Source organism: Grammomys surdaster, unplaced genomic scaffold, assembly GCF_004785775.1.
Source record: "Grammomys surdaster isolate TR1022 unplaced genomic scaffold, NIH_TR_1.0 125630, whole genome shotgun sequence".
Classification (NCBI taxonomy): domain Eukaryota; kingdom Metazoa; phylum Chordata; class Mammalia; order Rodentia; family Muridae; genus Grammomys; species Grammomys surdaster.
Genome location: NW_021620469.1, coordinates 2,275,657 through 2,295,405, shown reverse-complemented (window position 1 = coordinate 2,295,405; position 19,749 = coordinate 2,275,657).

The following is a 19,749-nucleotide window of genomic DNA, read 5'->3' as shown; positions in this document are numbered from 1 at the left end:
AGAATTCAAAAGGAGTCACAGCCGATTTTCACAGCAGAGGCCACCCACTTGAGTAAGGAGTCATGTCAGAATGTTTTCCGCCCAACACTCACCTGTCAATTCTATTTACATCTTTAGAAGGCAGAGACACGGTGTTACTCTTTTCATTCATTCATTCATTCATTCATTCATCATTTATTCATTCATTCATTCATTCATTCACTTTCCATCCTGATCATAGCCCCCCTCCTTGTCTCCTTCCAATCCCACCATGCCTCTTTCCATTTCCCCCTCTCCTTCTCCACAGAGAAGGGGAGCCCCCTCCCATACTAACCTGCTCTGGCACCTCAAGTCACATCAAGACTAAGTGCATCCTTTCCCACTGAAGCCCGATAAGGCAGCCCAGCAAGGGGAAAGAGATCCAAAGGCAGGCAACAGAGTCTGAGTCAGAGATGGCTCCTGTTACAATTGTTAGGGAACTCATATGAAGACCAAGCTGCACATCTGTGTGGGGGGCCTAGGTTCAAATCAGGCAGGCTCTTTGGTTAGTGGTTCAGTCTCTGTGAGCCTCTGTGGGCCCAGGCCAGTTGGCTCTGTAGGTCTTCTTATGGTGTCCTTGACCCCTTTGACTCCCTCAATCCTTTCCCAAGACTCCCTGAGCTCTTCATAATGTTTGTTTGTAGGTTTCTGTATCTGTTTCCATCAGCTATTGGATGAAGCCTCTAAGATGGCAAATATGTTAGGCTCCTGTCTTTCTGGATCTCGGTTACCCCACTTAGGATGGTGTTTTCTAGTTACATGCATTTGACTACAAATTGGATGATGTCCTTGTTTTTAATAGCTGAATAGTACTCCATTGTGTAAATAAATATACTGCATTTTCTTTATCTACTCTTAGGCTGAAGGAAAACCAAGTTGTTTCCAGTTTCTGGCTATTATGAATAAAGCTGCTATGAACATAGTTATGAAAGTGTCCTTGTGGTGTGGTGGAACATCTTTTGAGCATGTGCCCAGGAGTGGTAGAGCTGGGTCTTAAGTTGGATCTATTTCCAGATTGATTTCCAAAATGGTTGTACAAGTTTGCACTCCCACCAGCAGTGGAGGAGTGTTCCCCTTGCTCCACATCCTCGCCAGAATCTTAACCATTCTGACAGGTGTAAGATGGAATCTCAGAGTTATTTTTTGCATTTTCTTGATGACTAAGGATGTTGAACATTTCTTAAAGTGCTTCTTGGTCATTAGAGAGTTCTCTGTTGAGAATTTTCTGTTTAGCTCTGTAACCCATTTTTAATTGGGTTTCTTGATTTGTTTCTGTTTAATTTCTTGAGTATTTTTTAATATGGATTTGGATATTAGCCCTCTGTTGGATGTAGGGTTGGTGAATATCTTTTCCCATTCTGTTTGCTACCATCTTGTCCTATTGCCAGTGTCCTTTGCCTTACAGAGGCTTTGAGGTCCCATTTATTAATTGTTGATCCTAGTGACTGAGCTGTTGGTGTTCTGTTCAGGCAGTTGATTCCTATACCAATGCATTCAAGACTATTTCCTACTTTCTTTTCTACTAGATTTAGTGTGTCTGGTTTTATTTTGAGGACTTTGATCCACTTGGACTTGAGTTTTGTGCAGGGTAATGAATATGGATCTAATTGAATTTTTCTACAAGCAGACATCCAATTAGACCAGTAACACTTGTTGAAGATGCTTCCTTTTCTCCATTGTATGCTTTAGGCTCCTTTGTCAAAAATCAAGTGTCCATAGATGTATGGGTTTGTTTCTGTTTTTTTTTTATTCTATTCCATTGATCAACCTGTCTGTTTCTATTCCATTACCATGAGGATTTCATTACTATTTCTCTGTAGTAGGGCTTGAAATCAGGAATGGTGATACCTTCAGAAGTTGTTTCATTGTTCAGAATTGTTTTAGCTATCCTGGGTTTTTAATTTTTCCATATGATGTTGAGAATTGCTTTTTTGACATCTGTAAAGGATTGTGTTGGAATTTTGATGGAAACTGCACTGAATCCATAGATTGCTTTTGGTAAAATGGCCATTTTTACTATGTTAATCCTATTGATCCATGAGCATGGGTGATCTTTCCATCTTCTGAGATCTTCTTCAATTTCTTTCTTCTGAGACTTGGAGTTCTTGTCATACAGGTCTTTCATTTGCTTGGTTAGAGTTACACTAAGATATTTTATAACAGTGTTGCTCTTAAGATGATGGGATCCTACCACACAGAGATGAAATTCCACTTGGACCTAGTACATCAGTGAGAGTAGCCATTCAAGAAGCACATAGATGTTTCTGCTCTCTACTAATCAGAAACAAGCAGAAGCCTAATGGTCTAAGGAACTGTGAGGATTGCTCCACATTTAGAAGGAAACTGACATATCCTTCAGAAACTTACAGTAACCCAAGGAAAAGTACAAATGTATTGAAAGAAATATGCTATGGGCATCATTGATGATAACTTAACACGTATTAGTTCTACAGTGCTTTTGCTGATCTTCTTGATGACATGGACATTGCAAACATTTATGAAACAAACAAGAAAACCATAAAATTTTGAATTGCAATGGGAAGGCTCTTTAACAGAAAATCATTCTACACAGTTTGAGTTTTCACTAAGATAATTTGCTAAAGCCTCCAGCCAGCTTTTGGACATGTCCTTGCTTAGCTTATCAGCCTTTACCCAACATATTTTCCTCCGCCACACTGTCAGTGAGATTCAGAATATAATCTTAAGGAAAATCAAGATCTATTTTCCATATTCACTGTCGACACCTGCAACAAGCTTCCCTCAAAGAAGGATTCACAGGCCAAATAAGTGTGGTGGTTTGAATGAACATGGCCCCTACAGGCTCGTATATTTGAATACCTGGTCCTTACTTGTTGGAACTATTTGGGAAAGATTAGGAAGTGTGGCACTGGAGTGGGCTTTGAGGTCTCAAAAGTTCCCCTGCCTTTTCTCTACCTCCAACTTATGGATAAGTCATAAGTGCTTAACTACTGCTTCAGTGCCATGCCTGCCTGCATGCATGTTGCCATGCTTATTGCTGTGGTGGTCATGGACTTACCCTCTGAAACTGTGAAAAAGCCCCCAATAAGTTGCCTTGGTTGTGGTGTCTCTTCACAGCAATAGAACAGTAAGTAAGAGAGAGTTTGACAACAGAGAGGGGTGTATTTCTGTGACAGGCCTGACCATGCCACTTTTGAGGGACTTTAGGACTTTGGACTAGAAAATTGTTTGAACACTTGTAAGTAAAGCTTAATAGGCCATTCTAGCAGGGGCTTGGAAGACAGTAGTGCCAAGAGCAATGTGGACTGTGGAGACCAAGCCCAAGAGGTTTCAGAAGGGTAAATATTAGTAACTCGGCTAGAGACCACTCTTCTGGTATTTTGGCAAAGAATGTGGTACCTTTTGCCCTCATTCTAAGAACCTGCCTGAGGCAAAACTGAAGAGATTTGGATTGATTTAGTTAGCAGAAGGTATTTCAAGACAGCCAAATGTTGATTATGTCACGAGATTATTAGTGATCTCTCTTATGCAGGGCTACAATGAAAAAGAGCAAGCAGCGGGGGAGAGGGAGAGGAGGAGAGAAGAAATACAAAATCTATAGTTTGAAGAGAAAAAAAATATCAAGAAATTTAATGCTGGGCCAAAGCTTGTGCTTAAAGAGATGATAAGTTTAAAGAAAGAACTGATGGTCATTTTTTTTTATAATTTATTTTTTCTCAAATCGTAATTCATTCACACAGGGGTTATAAACACAGAAAGGCAGGATGTGGGGGAGGGAATGACACTGGAGTGTGGGTGTTCAGGGGGAATACAGATATCTTCAGAACCGGGTATCGGCTGGGTGAAGGTTCAGGGGACAAGTCACTATGACTCTGCCTATGACTCGCTTGTCCTTATCTAAGTTGGTATTGTCTGCCAAGGCTACCTATTTACAAGGTCTATGACTACTCAGGCTTGTAAATTTCCACAAAAGCTGCCTGTTTACATTCACTTATAGCCATCTGTTTCAATGTTTTTCCACTGAGACCCAAGACTTGGTGTTAGTATACATGTATGACAGGCCTATCACTGATTTTAGGCCTATGGCTGATTTTAGGCCTTCAGTGTGTAAGCAGGGCTGCCCCTGACATCTCCCTTCTCTAAGTATAGAAGGGCTGTGGCAATTCTAAACTTGCAAAGGCGGGGATAGAGGCCTGACCTCCAGTATTTGAAGGGGACCTTGTAATGGCTCCAGTCCCCCTGTTGTTGTCCAGTGAGGCATGAGGGCCATATCTGTCCCAATGTCTTTTTCCTGGAGAGGGGATACTTTTGACATCAACCCCTATGCAGTCAGGCTTGTCCCTCAGGGAACCCAGATAGATATTTTTATCCCTTGCAGCGCTTAGCCTCGCAGCCTAAGCAAGAATTCAGATTACCTGTCAGAGGGGGTTCTGGTGGCCCCTCTCTGCTTGGTCTAGGGGCAGAAGTCCCCTTTTAGGTTGGGTGGAGATGGGTTTTGGAAACACCCTGTATAAAGTAACAACCTCATCTTGAGTCTCGTGGTCCTCCATAGCTAACTTATGGTAATGTGTCTGAGAAGGTTTTGCTACCAAATTTTACCTGTTGTATCACAGAGTTAGTCCACCTATTTGAGGGCCAGGGACCAGCAGAAAAAAGCAAAAAGAACACAAATAATGGTCCCAAGATGGGAGGAAATAGGGTTGACAACCTTGGAGAGGCTGAAAACCAATTCTTGTAGCAGCATTCATCTGTCTCTTTCTCTCTCTTATTTTTCTTAGGGCCTTCACTACCTATTTCATGCTCTCTTTAACCCTCCTTGTCTTGTCTATGTAAAGGCAACCTTCTTCTTTAAGGGCTGTACACAGTCAAGAGCTGTATACAGCCTTTTCTATTGTAATAGAGTAAATCAAGTCCAATAAGGGTCTTTGCGATTTTAGGAGGTCTCTTCAGACAGGGAAACAAGGGATTTCTTCAGATTAGTGATGTCAAGCTCTAGCTGTTTGATGTTCTTGTCAGTGGCCCTTCAAAGGTCTGAGTAGTATAAGTTCGGAGGCCAGCATCTGGATTAGAACTTGTAACAGCAGACATCATGGGTGATTCATTTTTACCTGGAAAGGAAAAAGAAGGGGATTCTCAGGGAGATTTCTCTTCCTGGATGTAAATTGTTATTCATCGTATTTATGGTTGGGCTTGGCTTTGTGGGGGTATCTATTTTTTTTTCATTAATCTTTTTGGTAGCCGGTTAGCTGTGCCTTCTGTGGTATCAGACAGGCATATCAATCCTCAGCCCCATAAGGGAACTGGGTCTGGGCCATTCCCTTTAAGGGTAAGAGGGTCCTTCCCCATATCTGTGGCAAAGTTTTGTTGGTCTTGGTGGTGCCAGAGGCAGTCAGCAGCAGATTTGCCATGAGCTTTCAGCTTTAGAGAGATAAAAGTGAACAAGGCATGATTCGAAGAGTATTTCAGGGGGACTCCTTCTGAGGGGGTACCGTTCCCCCTCTTTTGTTTTTAAAGCCAATTTTTCAGAGTTCTTGTAAAATCAGGGCAGAAACGCCAACAGTCGCTCCTTCCACACTCAGAGAGTCATGAAGACCCTATTTAAGGATATATAAATCTATATTAATAATCTTTTGTCAAAGGACTGTTATAGCACCACCGACAACTAATCAGACTATATAATATATCGATTAGTAATAGCTTCTTCTACTTTTTGTGAGATTACCTCTCTTTTGTCAATTAACTGTTGAGGAAAATTAGGATTTACATCTCTCTTGAGAATATTTAACAGAGACTTAAATTCTTTTGTGGAGAGCTTAAAATAGGATCTTAACCAATTAGCAACTCCTTGAAACTTTTGAAAATAATTTAAAATAAGTAAACTCTCTCCCTCTCTCTTTTTTTTTTAGACCCTTTATCTGGGATGCTGCCTGAGTTAAAGCTCCTGGGAGTCCCTCTTTTTCTCGGTTTTCTGGGGTTGGGTACAGAGCTGCCGACCTGCTGTATGCTCTGGCCCAGACTGGAAGTCCCTGATGGTTTTTATATTGTTCTCTTTGTTTCTAGTTGATTGATTTCAGCCCTGAGTTTAACTATTTCCTGCCATCTACTCCTTTTGGATGTGTTTGCTTCTTTTTGTTCTAGAGCTTTCCGGTGTGCCCTTAGGTCGCTCATATGAGATCTATCCAATTTCTTTATGGAGGCATTTAGCGTTATGAATTTTCCTGTCAACATTGCTTTCATTTGTCCCATAAGTTTAGGTATGTTGTGCCTTCATTTTCATTGGATTCTAGAAAGTCTTCCATTTCTTTCTTAATTCCTTTCCTGACCCAGTGATCACTGAGTAGAGAGTTGTTCGGTTTCCATGAGTTTGTAGGCTTCCTGTTGTTGCTAAAGTCCAGCTTTAACCCATGGTGGTCTAATAAAATACAGGGGTTATTTCAATTTTCTTGTGTCTACTGAGGCCTGCTTTGTGACCAAGTATATGGTCAATATACCTTTTGGAGAAGGTTTCGTGAGGTTCTGAGAAGAAGGTATATTGTTTTGTGTTTGGGTGAACTGTTCTGTACATATCTATTTGATTCATATTTGATTCATAACCTCTGTTAGTTTCATTATTTTTCTGTTTAGTTTCTGTCTCTATGACCTGTTTATTGATGAGTGGGGTGATGAAGTCTTCCACTATTTATGTGTGATTTAAGGTTTAGCAATTTTTTATTTAACAAATGTGGGTGACCTTGATTTGGGATTTTAAAACAGGCTTGAGAGAGTGAAAGACTATGAGGACTTTTATTTTTTTATTTGACTTGTACTGAATGCATTATGATAAGGCTAAAAGCCTAGGGGGGATATATATGAGAATGAGAATGGGCTCCCATGGGCTCCTATGTTTTACTAGCTGTTCCCAGTTGGTGGAATGCATAATATATAATCATGGCGAACACTGTCAAGTATCTGTGTCTGCATGTTGCTTACCACTTCCTAGATGTATAATCTTTAACAGGTTACTTCATATCTATTCTTTAGTTTTCTGATATTAAAATGGGATAATGAGAGCACAGCCTTCTGAGGGTTAATATGAAAATTAATTCAAAATTTATTCATATGAAGCACTTACATGAATGCCCACACAAGTGTTTAATAAGTTTTTATTATTAGCGCATATTTTATTAAATATGATGCAACAATTAAATTGCCTTTGATTGCTTCTCTAAGTCAGCATACAGGACAAATAGAAAAGCTTACCATCCACCTCAGTTTACGCTGAACCTGTCATGGTTCCTTGAAGAACCATGATCTGACACCTTCATTTCTAATCAGTTTTGTCCAACAGAGATTTTGTCCTGAAAATTATTTGTCAAACACTTTGCTTTTGTTCTGAATGCACCAAGTCTTTGTGGCTTCAGATCTCTCAAGTGATAATTATTTTGATACTGCTGTATGACAGGCCTATGCCAGAAGTAGATAAGCCCTTTTGCATACCCAGAGAAACTTAAAGGGAGACAGGTGTCCAAGAAATACAAAAATAGAGGGCAGGAGATAGCTCAACTGGTAAAGTGTCTGCCACGCAAAGCATGAGGATCTGTGTTCGGATTGCCAGCAACCACATAGAAGAAAACAATATGGTCACTTGCCTCTGTAATCCCAATGCAGGGAATATGGTGGAGACAGGTGGACACCTAGAGTTCACTGGCCAGCCAATGTAGCTAATCTGTAAATACTGTGTTCAGGGAGAGATCCTATCTCAAAAGGTAAGGTAAAAAGCAATAGAAGATACTCAATTTTGAGCTCTGTCCTCCGAACACACACACACACTATACACACACAATTTTTTTTTTAAGAAACATAAAATTAAGTGCACAATTGCAGACCCATGGCAAATTCTTTGAAAAACCAGACAGGAAACAAAGTAAGAAATGTTTACTTTCCATTGGGATCAGCAGCGATGCAGTCAAAGAGGTGATATTGGATCATAGACCCAGAGTCAACAGCCACACTGAGGAGAAGCATGCCAAGAAGACCTGGGTTTAAGGCCAGAAGGAGGGACTGTGCTTCACTGAACCCGAAGAGTCAGGTTAAATGGAGGATTATGGGGCAATGCTACAGACCTGTAACTCTATTCCAGGACCATTAGGAAACCACTGGGGGTTGGGGGTGGGGCAGGGTATACAGTCAAGTGAGAGATAATTGCATATGTAGCTTTAAAAAATTGGTGGGGCTGTTTGAAGTATGAATTGGAAAACAGTGAAACTGGATGAATCTTGGCCGCCTTTGACCATAGATTCAATACCCCAGAACACTACTCAGCCAAAGAACAGGTCGGGGGACAGTGTGCTCAGCTGTGTGTGGGTGTGAAGTATAAACATATGTGATGAAACACCAGTCTCAAAGTGGAGGGGTGGGTCTGCTTCTGTGGGGCACAGCAGCACTCCTGGCTTGGAAAGGAACGCACAAGAGAATTAAATGCATTTATAAATACTGTTTCTTAAGCTGGTGACAGGCGCATGAATAGTCTCTAAAATATTCATCTACATTATATATACTCTTTTCTATGCATACTATAGTTCATAAGAAACATTTAGGCCATCTAGCTCCATTCGTTTTTGCAAGATACTATAATGTAAAAAGTTGGGTGATATTTACATACAGCTACATATCTATACCTTTTTCAATTTTTTCCACCTGCTTGAAATATTCCAGAAATAATGATAAATAACAAGATGAATCTGGGGATGGAAGAAAGAGGGAGCATAACAGAGCCTCTAGGCTCTGGGCATCTGCTTGTTTGAACCTACTATGTGGATGTTGAGGGGATGACCATAGTAGGCTCAGCACTCAGCTGGGCTGCCTCACCTAGGCTGCTTCCTGGTTGCCTTTATGACCATAGCCCCGCCCCGCCGTGAGGAAGCAAGGAAGCACTGGCAGAAATCTGGCTATAAATAACAATGACCCAGACCAGGATAGTGGCAGTGAGATTACAGAAAAAGAGATACATTCAAGTTGTATTTAGGAGGCAGAAGAGTGGACTTGGTTAAAGGCTTGGATGCTTCACTGTATCAAAGGTCTGAGGGGTTCGAACACTTGGTGCCACTGGGCTTTCCAAAAAATGATATTCCAGGAGCAGGGTGTCTGTTTGCAGGGCCACACACAGAGAAACTTCAGAATGATCTCCTCTACTTGGTGGCTTTTCCACAGTCACGCTGGTGACCTTTAAATTGTTTTTTCAAGCCAGATTTCCCTATGGCAGCTGCCAGAGAGCCTTAGAAGGATCAGGAAGGAGGGGAGGAGCCCTGCGGCGCCCTGGAGGCCAGGCTGACTTCAGAATAACTCTGGAAGCCAGCTTGCTGCCCAGCTCTATGACGTCACATATTACTCTTGCACATTTATGTTCCTCAGCTGTGTTTTCGTTACAAACCGGTTCGATGCTAGTATTTTACCAGACTCTAGAGCATGCACCACACAGTTGGATGTCACAGTTGGATGTTACTTGGTCTGTACTCTTCAACCCAGGTGGCTTGCCTTCTGATGTGCTCAAATCTGCAGCCATAACAGATGGGGGACATGTAGGCAGTATCAGGTGACAATTGTCCCTAAGAAGGGGCTGCCTGTTCTGCCTTGGTTATAGACAGAGCTGAGCCTTGGTCTCTTTATTATTTTTATTTCTTAGTAAGTGTCTTTATTTCTGTGAGTTTCACTCGTGTACACAATGAGCTGTGGCTATATCTTGGTGTGCACCCCTGCTTTTTCCCATAGCAGCTTCGGAGTTCAGGTCTTATATTGAAGTTTTCAGTCTACTTGGGGTTGAGTTTTGTGCAGGGTGAGACACAAAGATCTAATTTCGTTCTCTTATGTGTAGACATCCAGTTTCCCCAGCACCATTTATTGAAAATGTTGTCTTTTCTCCCAAAAAACATCTGTATTTTTGTCTTTTTTTTTCTTTTTAACAAAAGTCAGGTGGCTGTCATTGCATGTCTTGTGTCTGGTCCTCTGTTATATTCCACTGACCTGCTCTGTGATAGAAGTATGTACGTGGTGCACACAGGCTCTGTAGTATAACTATACAACATCAGGAATGTCAATGCCTCTGGCATTATTCTTTTTAGTCAGGATATTCTTTTTTCTATAGAGGGTCTTTTGTGATGATTTTTAAGGTTTTTTTTAGATCAATTTATTTTATTCTACGAGTATGAATGTTTTGCCTGCATATATATGTACAATGCACTTGCCTGGTGCCCATGGAGATCAAAAGGGGGTGTCAGATTCTCTGGAACTGGAGTTACGGATGGTTGTAGGTGTTGATGGGAACAAACCCATGTCCTCCGTAAGAGTAGAGAGTGCTCTCTGAACTGTTGAACCATCACTCCAGCCCCTATATATGAATTTTAAGATTTTTCTATGTTTGAAAAATGACATTGGGTTTTGAATGGGATTGTATTGAATCTGTAAATTGCTTTTGCTAGGATGGAAATTTTCAAAATATTATTTTAAACAATGCGTGAGCACAGCTCCTTTCCTATTTTATGGAAACGTTTGGGAAGCATTGGTGCTGCTCCTTCTTGGAGGGTCTGGCAGGATTCATCAGTGAATCCATCTGAGTCAAGATTTAGTTGGGAGACTTTTAATTACTGCTTCAACCTCACTGCTTGTCATAGATTTGTTTAAATTGCTTATAATCTTGCTTTAAACCAATTTTGGTGTGTCATATGCATCTAGACACTCATCCATTCTGTAGACTTTCCAGTGCAGTGGAGTGTATGTCATTTAGGCAAGATATAACAATTTTCTCAATCTATAGCTATGTATCATAATGGCTGTATTTCCATCTGTAATTTTATTAATTTTGGCTTTGTCCCTCTTTCTTTTGACTAGTTTGGCTAGCCATTGTCTAGCTTGTTTATCTTTTCAAAGAAGCAACTCTCTGTTTCAGTGATTGCCTGTATTTTTTATTTGTTTATTAGTTCCATGTCACTCATTTCTGGCCTTGTCTTAAGGATTTCTTTAAATCTACTGACTTGAGGTCTGGCTTGTTCTTTCTTCAAAGCTTTGGGGTCTATCATTAGGTTATTTGACATCTCTCCGATTTCTTAAATGTAGACACTTGGACTTATAATCTTCCCTCTGAACTTCGCACAACCCCTATTGGTCTTGGTATGTGTTTGCTTTCATTTGATTCTTGCACTGTTTCTATTTCCAGCTTTATTTCTTCAAAGGTTCATTCTTCATTCAATATGTTGCTAATCTCTAGGAGTTTTCCTGTACCCTAGTGTCTCCCCTGCTGCTGATTTACAGTCTTATCTCACTGTGATCAGACAGAACATAAGTTGTTCCAGTTTTCTTATACTTGTTAAGGCCTGCTTTGCGTCCTAACATATGATCTATTTTCAAGAAAGTTACATGAACTGCTAAGAAAAATGTTTATTCCTTAGTTTGAGGATAGATTTCTGTTAAGTTCATTTGACCTATGATGTCATTTAGTTCAAATATTTCTCTCTCTTCTTTTAGTAAACTGCCAATTGGTGTGATTGGGGTATTAAGTCACATATTACTATCATGCTGGGTTTAAGCTGTAACTTTACTTTCTGCATTTGGTTGCACTTGTGTTCAGGGTGTACTTGTTCAGAGCCCCAATGCCCTCTTGATGGCGTGTTCTCTTAGTCAACATGAAGTGATCTTCTCCACCTTTCTCACTGCGTGGTTTAAAGCCTACTTTGTCAGATGTTAAAACAGTGGAACCTGCTTGATTCTGGGGTGCATTTGCTTAGAATGCCCTTTTCCAACCTTTCACCCTAAGGTGATATCTGTCTTTTGAGGTGAGGTGAATATCTTGGAGCCAAGAAATAGGTGATGCCTTTGATTCCTTCCTCCTTTTCATCCTTCTCTTCTTCTATCCAATCTACTAGTCTGTTTCTTTTGATTGAAGAATTAAGGTCATTAATATTCAGAGTTATTGCTGTAAATTATTCATTGATGAGATCTGTGACCTCAGGCAAGTCTTGGGAATAGCCTGAGTTTGTGTTGGTCCTGACAGGAGCTGGCGATGGACAAGAACCTAGAGATGGTATCTCTCTGACCTCAGGAAGGTTCCAGGCTGATCCCACTGGCCAGAGTGGGTGGGGCCTGGTCTGAGGTTAGCCTTTCTAGTCTCAGGTGCTAGGACAAATCCTGTGCAGACTAGGCTGGAGTTGTAGGATCATGCTTTCCTGACCTCAGACGGTGCCAGGACTCGTCTGAGTTGTGAGCTGGGACATCTTGTTACCAGTGAAGGCTTCTGTCCTGTTATAAACATTCTATTGATTGTAAAGAGGGCTAACTGGCACTGATGAGAAATCCAATGTTGTCCAGTCGTCACTTTCTCCCAAAATAGATAGATTTAAACTTGATAACACTAGATATTTTAAGTTACAGAAAAAAATTAAAAGATTGATTTTATATGACCATTTTGTCAGCATGTATGTAAGTGCACTGCTTGTGCCTGGTACCTGTGGATCCTCTGGAACTGGAGTTACAGACAGTTGTGAGCAGTCATGTGGGTGTTGCTGACTGCACTTGCGGTTTTTGAAGGTGCTCTTAACACTGTGTCACCTCTCTAGGCCCTGAGTTCTAGAACATTTAAATCTACATAAAGGGTTGGAAGGAAAAAAAAAGTACAAAAACCTTTGTATGCATTTGACATCAACTTCAATCCCTCTACCTTGTATTTTCTAAAGCGTTTTGTTTGTTGATGTTGTTGTTGTTGAGATAGGGTCTTACTAAGTCACTTGTGCTGGCCTGTATTTACTATGTAATCCAGGCTGGCCTCAAACACAGGATTTTCCTACTTCAGCCTTCATGGTGCTGGGAATACAGATATGCACGCTGTCACTGGCTCTCTGAGCTGGTTGAAGGGAAGTTGAAGACCTGGAAGGCACTTTGCCCCTAGGTACTGCAGCACGACTCTCCTAAGAAATGAGGAATGTTGGTATGGACAAATCAGTTTCATGTTCCAGACAATGAGAGCTGTGTAAGGCCACCGAAGACAGTGCTTCCCGGACCCCATTGTGCAGCAAGTCATCACAGTTTGTCGTTGGAACGAAAGATCCTGTGTCTTTGGACAGATCCTATCTGACCTTAGTACCTCACACTTATTTTTTTTTTTCAGTAAATGTTAGAATCTATTTTTTTTTAGCTGGGGTTCTCTCCAGGTTAGGAACTGGTCAGTGTCACACAGTACAGCTGACTGCTTTCCACCCATGTACAGTCTTTACAACGATAGAATGGCTCCTCCTGGGTTCTTATTTTTTATGATAGTTTCACCATAGTCAACCAAAGTTGATATGTTTCTTGTCAGCTGAAGTCTATACTTTGGTTAATAAGATTTCTTTCAGTTTCAATCCAATATTCTTTTATGCTTCAGAATTCCATCCATGACGCCATGTTATACTTAGCACGTCTTCTTGGACTCTGGTTGCCTATGATAGTTTTTTAGACTTCCCTTGCTTTTGATGCTGGCAATAACTTTCAAGACTGCCTGGTAGCTATTTTGTGGCATGTCCTCAATTGGGATTTGTTTGTTGTTGGGCAGATTTAGCTTATGTGGCATTGGTCAGAAGACCCATAGGAAAGGTCCCATTCTTACCATGTGGTGTCAGGGGTATCTTGCCTGTGAAGTCACAGGGTTTTCTGTTTGTTTGTTTGTCTAGCTTTCCTTATTGTGTTCTTTGGAAAGATACTATGCACAACCCACAGTATCTAAGGGTTTATTGCTGTGAAGAGACACTGTGACCACAGCAACTCTTATAAAGGAAAACATTTTAGTTGGGGCTGCCTATAGTTCAGAGGCTTAGTCCATTATCATCATGACATGAAGCATAGTGGCATGAAGGCAGACATGGGGCTGGAGAAGTAGCTGAGAATTCTACATCTTAATCCACAGGTAGCAGGAAGAGAGAGAGAGAGAGAGAGAGAGAGAGAGAGAGAGAGAGAGAGAGAGACTGGGGCTGTGTGAGCGTCTGAAACCTCAAAACCCGTCCACAGTGACATACTTCCTCCAAGAAGGTCACATCTCCTCATAGTGCCACTCTCTGAGTCTAGGGGCCATTTTTATTCAAACCACCAAATACAGCTTCCTTAAAAGCTGAAGATCTACAAAAACAATTTAAAAGTCTGATGTTCATTTTAATCCATTTAGGTATCCAGTTGACTCAGTGCAACTTATTGAAGGAGTCTCTTCCATTGCTGGTACCCTTAGCTGATGATATATATGGGTCTTTCTCTGAACTCTGCCAGCATATTGCTACACTTTCATACTGTTCCAGAATCATGTCGGTTTAATAGTGTAGGTTTTTTTTAAGATGTCTTGATTTCCATGATTCATTTGTTTTGCTGTCCTCACAATTTACAATTTTAGGTAAAATTTAGAATACATTTATCATGTTACACACACACACACTCTAGTGTTGAAAAACTGGAATCATTTCATAGTACTAGTTTATAAGTATGAAATAAATATTATGGGCAAATACTGACATGGACAAATGATTGCAAGAATAGACGGGAGAAAACAGAGAAGAGGAGACTGCTCATCACTTCACCATCAAGTCTTCTTCTTAAAGGACACAAATCTCAACCCTGAATGAAAAAAGATTTCTGACACAGGGTCTACCTCTGTCATTCGGACTGGCCTTGAACTTACTACATAACCCAGGTTGATCTCAAACTCACCATCCTCCTGCCTCAGCTTTCAGAATTTTGGGTTTACATGCATGTGCTCTGACACTCCTGGCTCTGAATATAAATAACAGTAATTAGGTCTTTGCTAAATTTAAAACAATGTGAAGAGTGTGCCGCCACACGGATAGGAAAAACATCTATAACCTTTATGACTGAGGGAAGACACAGACCTACAACTCGAAATGATACAACACCCTTGTGATTCTGCATATGTTTTGAAGGAAAAGCTGGAAAAACCATTACCAAATTAAATCATTGCCCATGGATCTCATGGATGATAAAGGGATTATGAAAGCTCCATGTTTTCCTCTTTTGTGTCCACAGAACAGATTGCTTTATTGTTGCTTGTTTGGTTAGTTTCGTTGTTTGTTTTGCTGTTGTTTTCTGAGTCTATTAATAACTTATGGTCACTGAAAGTGAATGCCGAAAAATACATTGAGGCTTAAGGAGGAAGGAACCCCCTCTCTCCCTGGCTCCCTTACATTTTGATCACTTATGGTTATATACTTGTAACTTCCGCTGATGTCTGCATATAGGATTCTTTATTGACTTCATTGTTGCTCATCTTTCCTTCCGTGTTCTGGTTCTTTGTTTTATTAGAGCCTCTTTTACATAGCTTGTATCAGCGTATTGTTCAGGGTTCTCTAGAGGAGAACTGATGGATGGATATCTGACCCCCCGTCTCTCTCTCTCTCTCTCTCTCTCTCTCTCTCTCTCTCTCTCTCTCTCTCTCTGTGTGTGTGTGTGTGTGTGTGTGTGTGTGTGTGTGTGTGTAAAAGGCAAAAGGCTTGTAGGCTATGGTCCAGCTAGTACAACAACACAACTGCCTACCAATGGAAGGTCCAAGAATCTAGCCTCATGATGGACTGAACAACTACTGAATTCTTGGATATGTCAGTTTCCTTCCAATTCGGGAGCCATCATCACAGTTCCTTGGGCCGTTATGCTGCTGCTTGTTTCTGATTAGTAGAGACTAGAAACATCCATGCCCTTCTTGAATGGCCACTATGATGTACTAGACCCAAGTGAAATTTCATCCCTATGTGGTAGGATCCCATCATCTTCTTAAGAGTGTCACTGAGCCTGTGTCTTCTAAAGATGTAAAGAGAATTGACAGATGAGTATTTGTCAGAAAACATTCTGACAAAGTGTCAGTGTCTTCTTAATGTCCCTTAAGTTTAAAAATATTAATTACACATGCTTCCAGTGAAAACCTAACTCAGGTATTGAATCTTTCCTAGAAACCTGGCAGAATATTTCATGTCAGCTTGGCTACAATGGTACCATAGTGTCATCGCTAACCAAATCAACAGTAAAGGGTAATGGCATTACAATGGTTTGCCTAGACTGTACAATTTACTCTTTTGAAATGGACTTGTCTTCACTAGGAGCTACCACTGCCAGTAGCCCAGATGCTAGGCATGCCGCAGAGAGCCTGGCAGATGTATGGTTATGGCAAAGTCAGTGACTACTGAAAAATTGCTTCTTCTTCTTCCATGAAAGTAGAATTTTCAAACAACTTTAGCTTATGCTAAGAGTTTGCATGGAAAAACTATTGGATACCACTTTATTTAAAAATAAGAATATCTGAGCCTGCTGCAAAAGAAGAGTAAAACATTCCTCCTAAACAGCAAAACCGCACCAAGCTTTTTAGGTATACAGACCATGCATCCATTCAAAGCAGCTCGGTCAGCTTTTCTGCAGAACCATTTATAAACTCACACAATCTTAACTATTCATTAATTTTTACAATTGCCATTGTTTTAGAACTTGAATTATTAAGTCAATATTCTTCACAAATTTTAAAACTGGGTCAAACATAAGTATCTTTATTGTAAATGTCAGAAGAAAGAAAAGAAAAAGGAGCCATCGGTGGTATCATAGGCACTGGTGTTGCTTGCATTCATCCCCTCTGTGGATGTAGGAGCGCAGGAGAAGGCAGCCAGTGCAAATGTTGAGAGTCATTTCTAGCTGCAAAGCATTCCATTAAGAAAACTTGTGTCCCTTTCTTTAAGGAGAAACTCTCATTTCTGTATTGGATGCCTCTGATGGTTTTATTCTGCATTGCTGAGGATGGAAATGTTAACTGTGGGACATGAGCACCTCAGGGTATGACTGCACTAAGCAACTGTGCAGTACAGAGAGCTTGGGAGGGCTGATATCAGGCTTAGGCAGAAGTCAGTGGAGAGAAGGGGAGCTGGGTGATTCATGCAGCACGAGGAGTTATCTTTCAGAGAGACTTACTTCAGCTAAGCCATCTGCAACTGCTCTTTCTTCCTCAGCCTCCATGACACAGGGAAAGCTCCAAGACAGAACTCCATGGGTATATAGTCCCCCACCCCCTGGGACCAGTCTGGAAACTTCCAACTGGGGCAAAGCTGCAGACAGATCCTCCCCAGCTGACCTGTGATGAGGCTTTCTTGTTTTGACTGTGTAATGTCCACAATCAGAAATGTTGGCTCCACACTAGCGTCTCGGGCAGCTTTATCCCTAGGGTTCAGTCCTCTTGGGACCAAAGGGTCAGCAGTAGTTGGCAATATTTATTAGTTGTCTTTGTGAAGGTGGGAGATGGGTTAGCTTCAAAATAGAGTGGGGGGGGGACATCATGAAAGACCTTCTCACCTCCTGCCCATCACTTTTGAAAGAATTTAGAGTAGTAGCACTTGGGGCTAGAGACTGGAGGCAACGTATTGTTTCCCACTCCTTCATGGCCCCCAGTGATATAAGGTGTGAGTGGACTGTGTAATGGATTATTTATCTAGAGCAGCAGAGTTGGAAGCCAGAGCTCATTAGCTGTCAGTTCTGTTTACCAGCTATCCATGGCTACCAATGATAGACTCACCCTGTCATTGTCTACCAGTGCTGGAGAGTGTTCCTGTGGCTGGATTCTACCCCTCAAGCACTGAGGCTTGAAGATACATTAGTGTAGGACCCAGGATACCAGAGGGATGATGGACAATGAATTTGGGAGGTTACAGGTAAGCTGTGAGGGCAAGACTATTTGGTTGGACTTGCTACTTTCCGTGTAATGTAACAGCTGTCCTACATTCTCTGTGATGCTCAAAGGCTAAAAAATCATTTGCAACTCAGCAAATTCCTCCTATCTTGTGCTCACTGACACGTGGGAGGCTCTAAATTCCTGCTCACGGCCACAATCACAAGACTGGCTCTTCATCTATGTCTGTTTAAATGCTTTTCTTACCCACTAGTGCTACAAGATAAACGTGCATGCTTCTTAGATATCTATGTGATAAGCTAAGGGAAAATTTCAGACTGTCCTGAGGGAAACTCTGAGTTCATCCACTGCCTAAGGGAAATAAATACCTAAAGTAGATGTTTGCCTTTTCCCCTTCAGAGTCTCTCTCTCTCTCTCTCTCTCTCTCTCTCTCTCTCTCTCTCTCTCTCTCTCTCTCTCTCCCCCTTCTTCCCTTCCTCCCCCTCCCCCCTCTGTGTGTGTGTGTGTCTGTGTGTGTCTCTCTCTGTGTGTGTGTGTGTGTGTGTGTGTGTGTGTGTATCCTTTACTTCTTCCTCCCTCTTCATGGAGTTGCAGAAGGTCTAGTTGTGAATCTCCTTGGGAACAGTATGAGGGACAACAGGCAATGACTTGGTACTCATAATCACTTGAGCCACTAATCCATGTTTTCTCCTCTAGTTGACTTAGATTAAAATAGTCTCCAAAAACAAAATCCTCTTGACTTTTCAAGTATATGTTTGATTCTTTTCCATTATACAGAGAACCACATTTTTGAACTATGTGCTACTTTACTGTTCATGAGTTTGAAGCTTCCCTCCTAGTTCATGAAGAGAGGGAGGGAGGAGATAGATCCCTGGGACATGAGCAGGGAAATGGAGGGATACCTGCGGGCCACAGCTAATGGACACCTGCAGCACCATCTTGCTACTGGCATTTGAGGAAGGGGCTTTTTGTTGTCATGACTGCTGTGAAAGGCCCCACACTTACTGAGTCTCAGGTATTCATACAATAGGCAATACTGTGGGAAACACACATTTGAAATTGGATTATATACATTTGAAAAGGTGAAAGTTCATCTCTAGAAAGCCATGAGATCTATGTGGCATAAGTCTTTAAATAATCATCAAGAAGAGCAACAGTACAGCCCAGAAAGGTGTGCATAGATAGGATGCAAAAAGCAGTATTTTGGAAATGCTGAAAGGCAATAGTCGTGGTAGAACTGATTAATCACTGACAACAAAGTTAGTGGGTGCAACCACTGCAGGGACCAGTAGGAAGCATTGTCAAAAGGCTAAAACACAATTACTGCATGCCCCAGCTGCATCCTCCCAGATACATTCTCAAGGGACTTCCAGTCAACACACTTGCACATCCATGTTTCTTACTACATTACCCATAACAGTTAGGACACTAACTAGCCGTCCATCTGTGAATGATTGCATAAAGAAAATGAAAGCATAACATTTGCAGGAAAATGAATAGGATTGGAAACCACTGTGTTAACAAAATAAACCAGCCTTAGAAAGATAAATACCATGTTTTCCTCATATGCAGAATCTAGGTTTAAATTTAAATGTGTGTGTGTGTGTGTGTGTAACTAGAAAAGAACCATGAGTAGAAGGAAGAACTCTTAAAGAGATAGAAGGTGAAGAAAGCATAATGACATACATGTGACATACATAAGACATACATGTAACATACATGTGACATACATGCGACATGCATGTGACAAAAGAGCAGAAGGGAGAATTAGTGGGAGGAAAGGGACCAGCAAGAGGAAGGTAGTGGAATGCAGGGAGGGCAGTAGAAGAGGAGAATGAATTAGAGAAAATATAATAACTCCTAGCTACTCTGCAAGCCCATGAAGTTAAACTCCAGACTTCCCAAGTTATCAGAACCCTCACTTTCTGCTGATTGATTCTCTTGCACCCTGCTGAGCTGCTGAGTATTTTCAAAGAAACATCAAATAACTATGGATGTCACCCATAAGGATGCCTTCTTTCAGGACCTGAACCTTCTTTCATTTCTGAAATATCCTCAAGAACTGTACTCACGGTATATCATTGTAATAATCA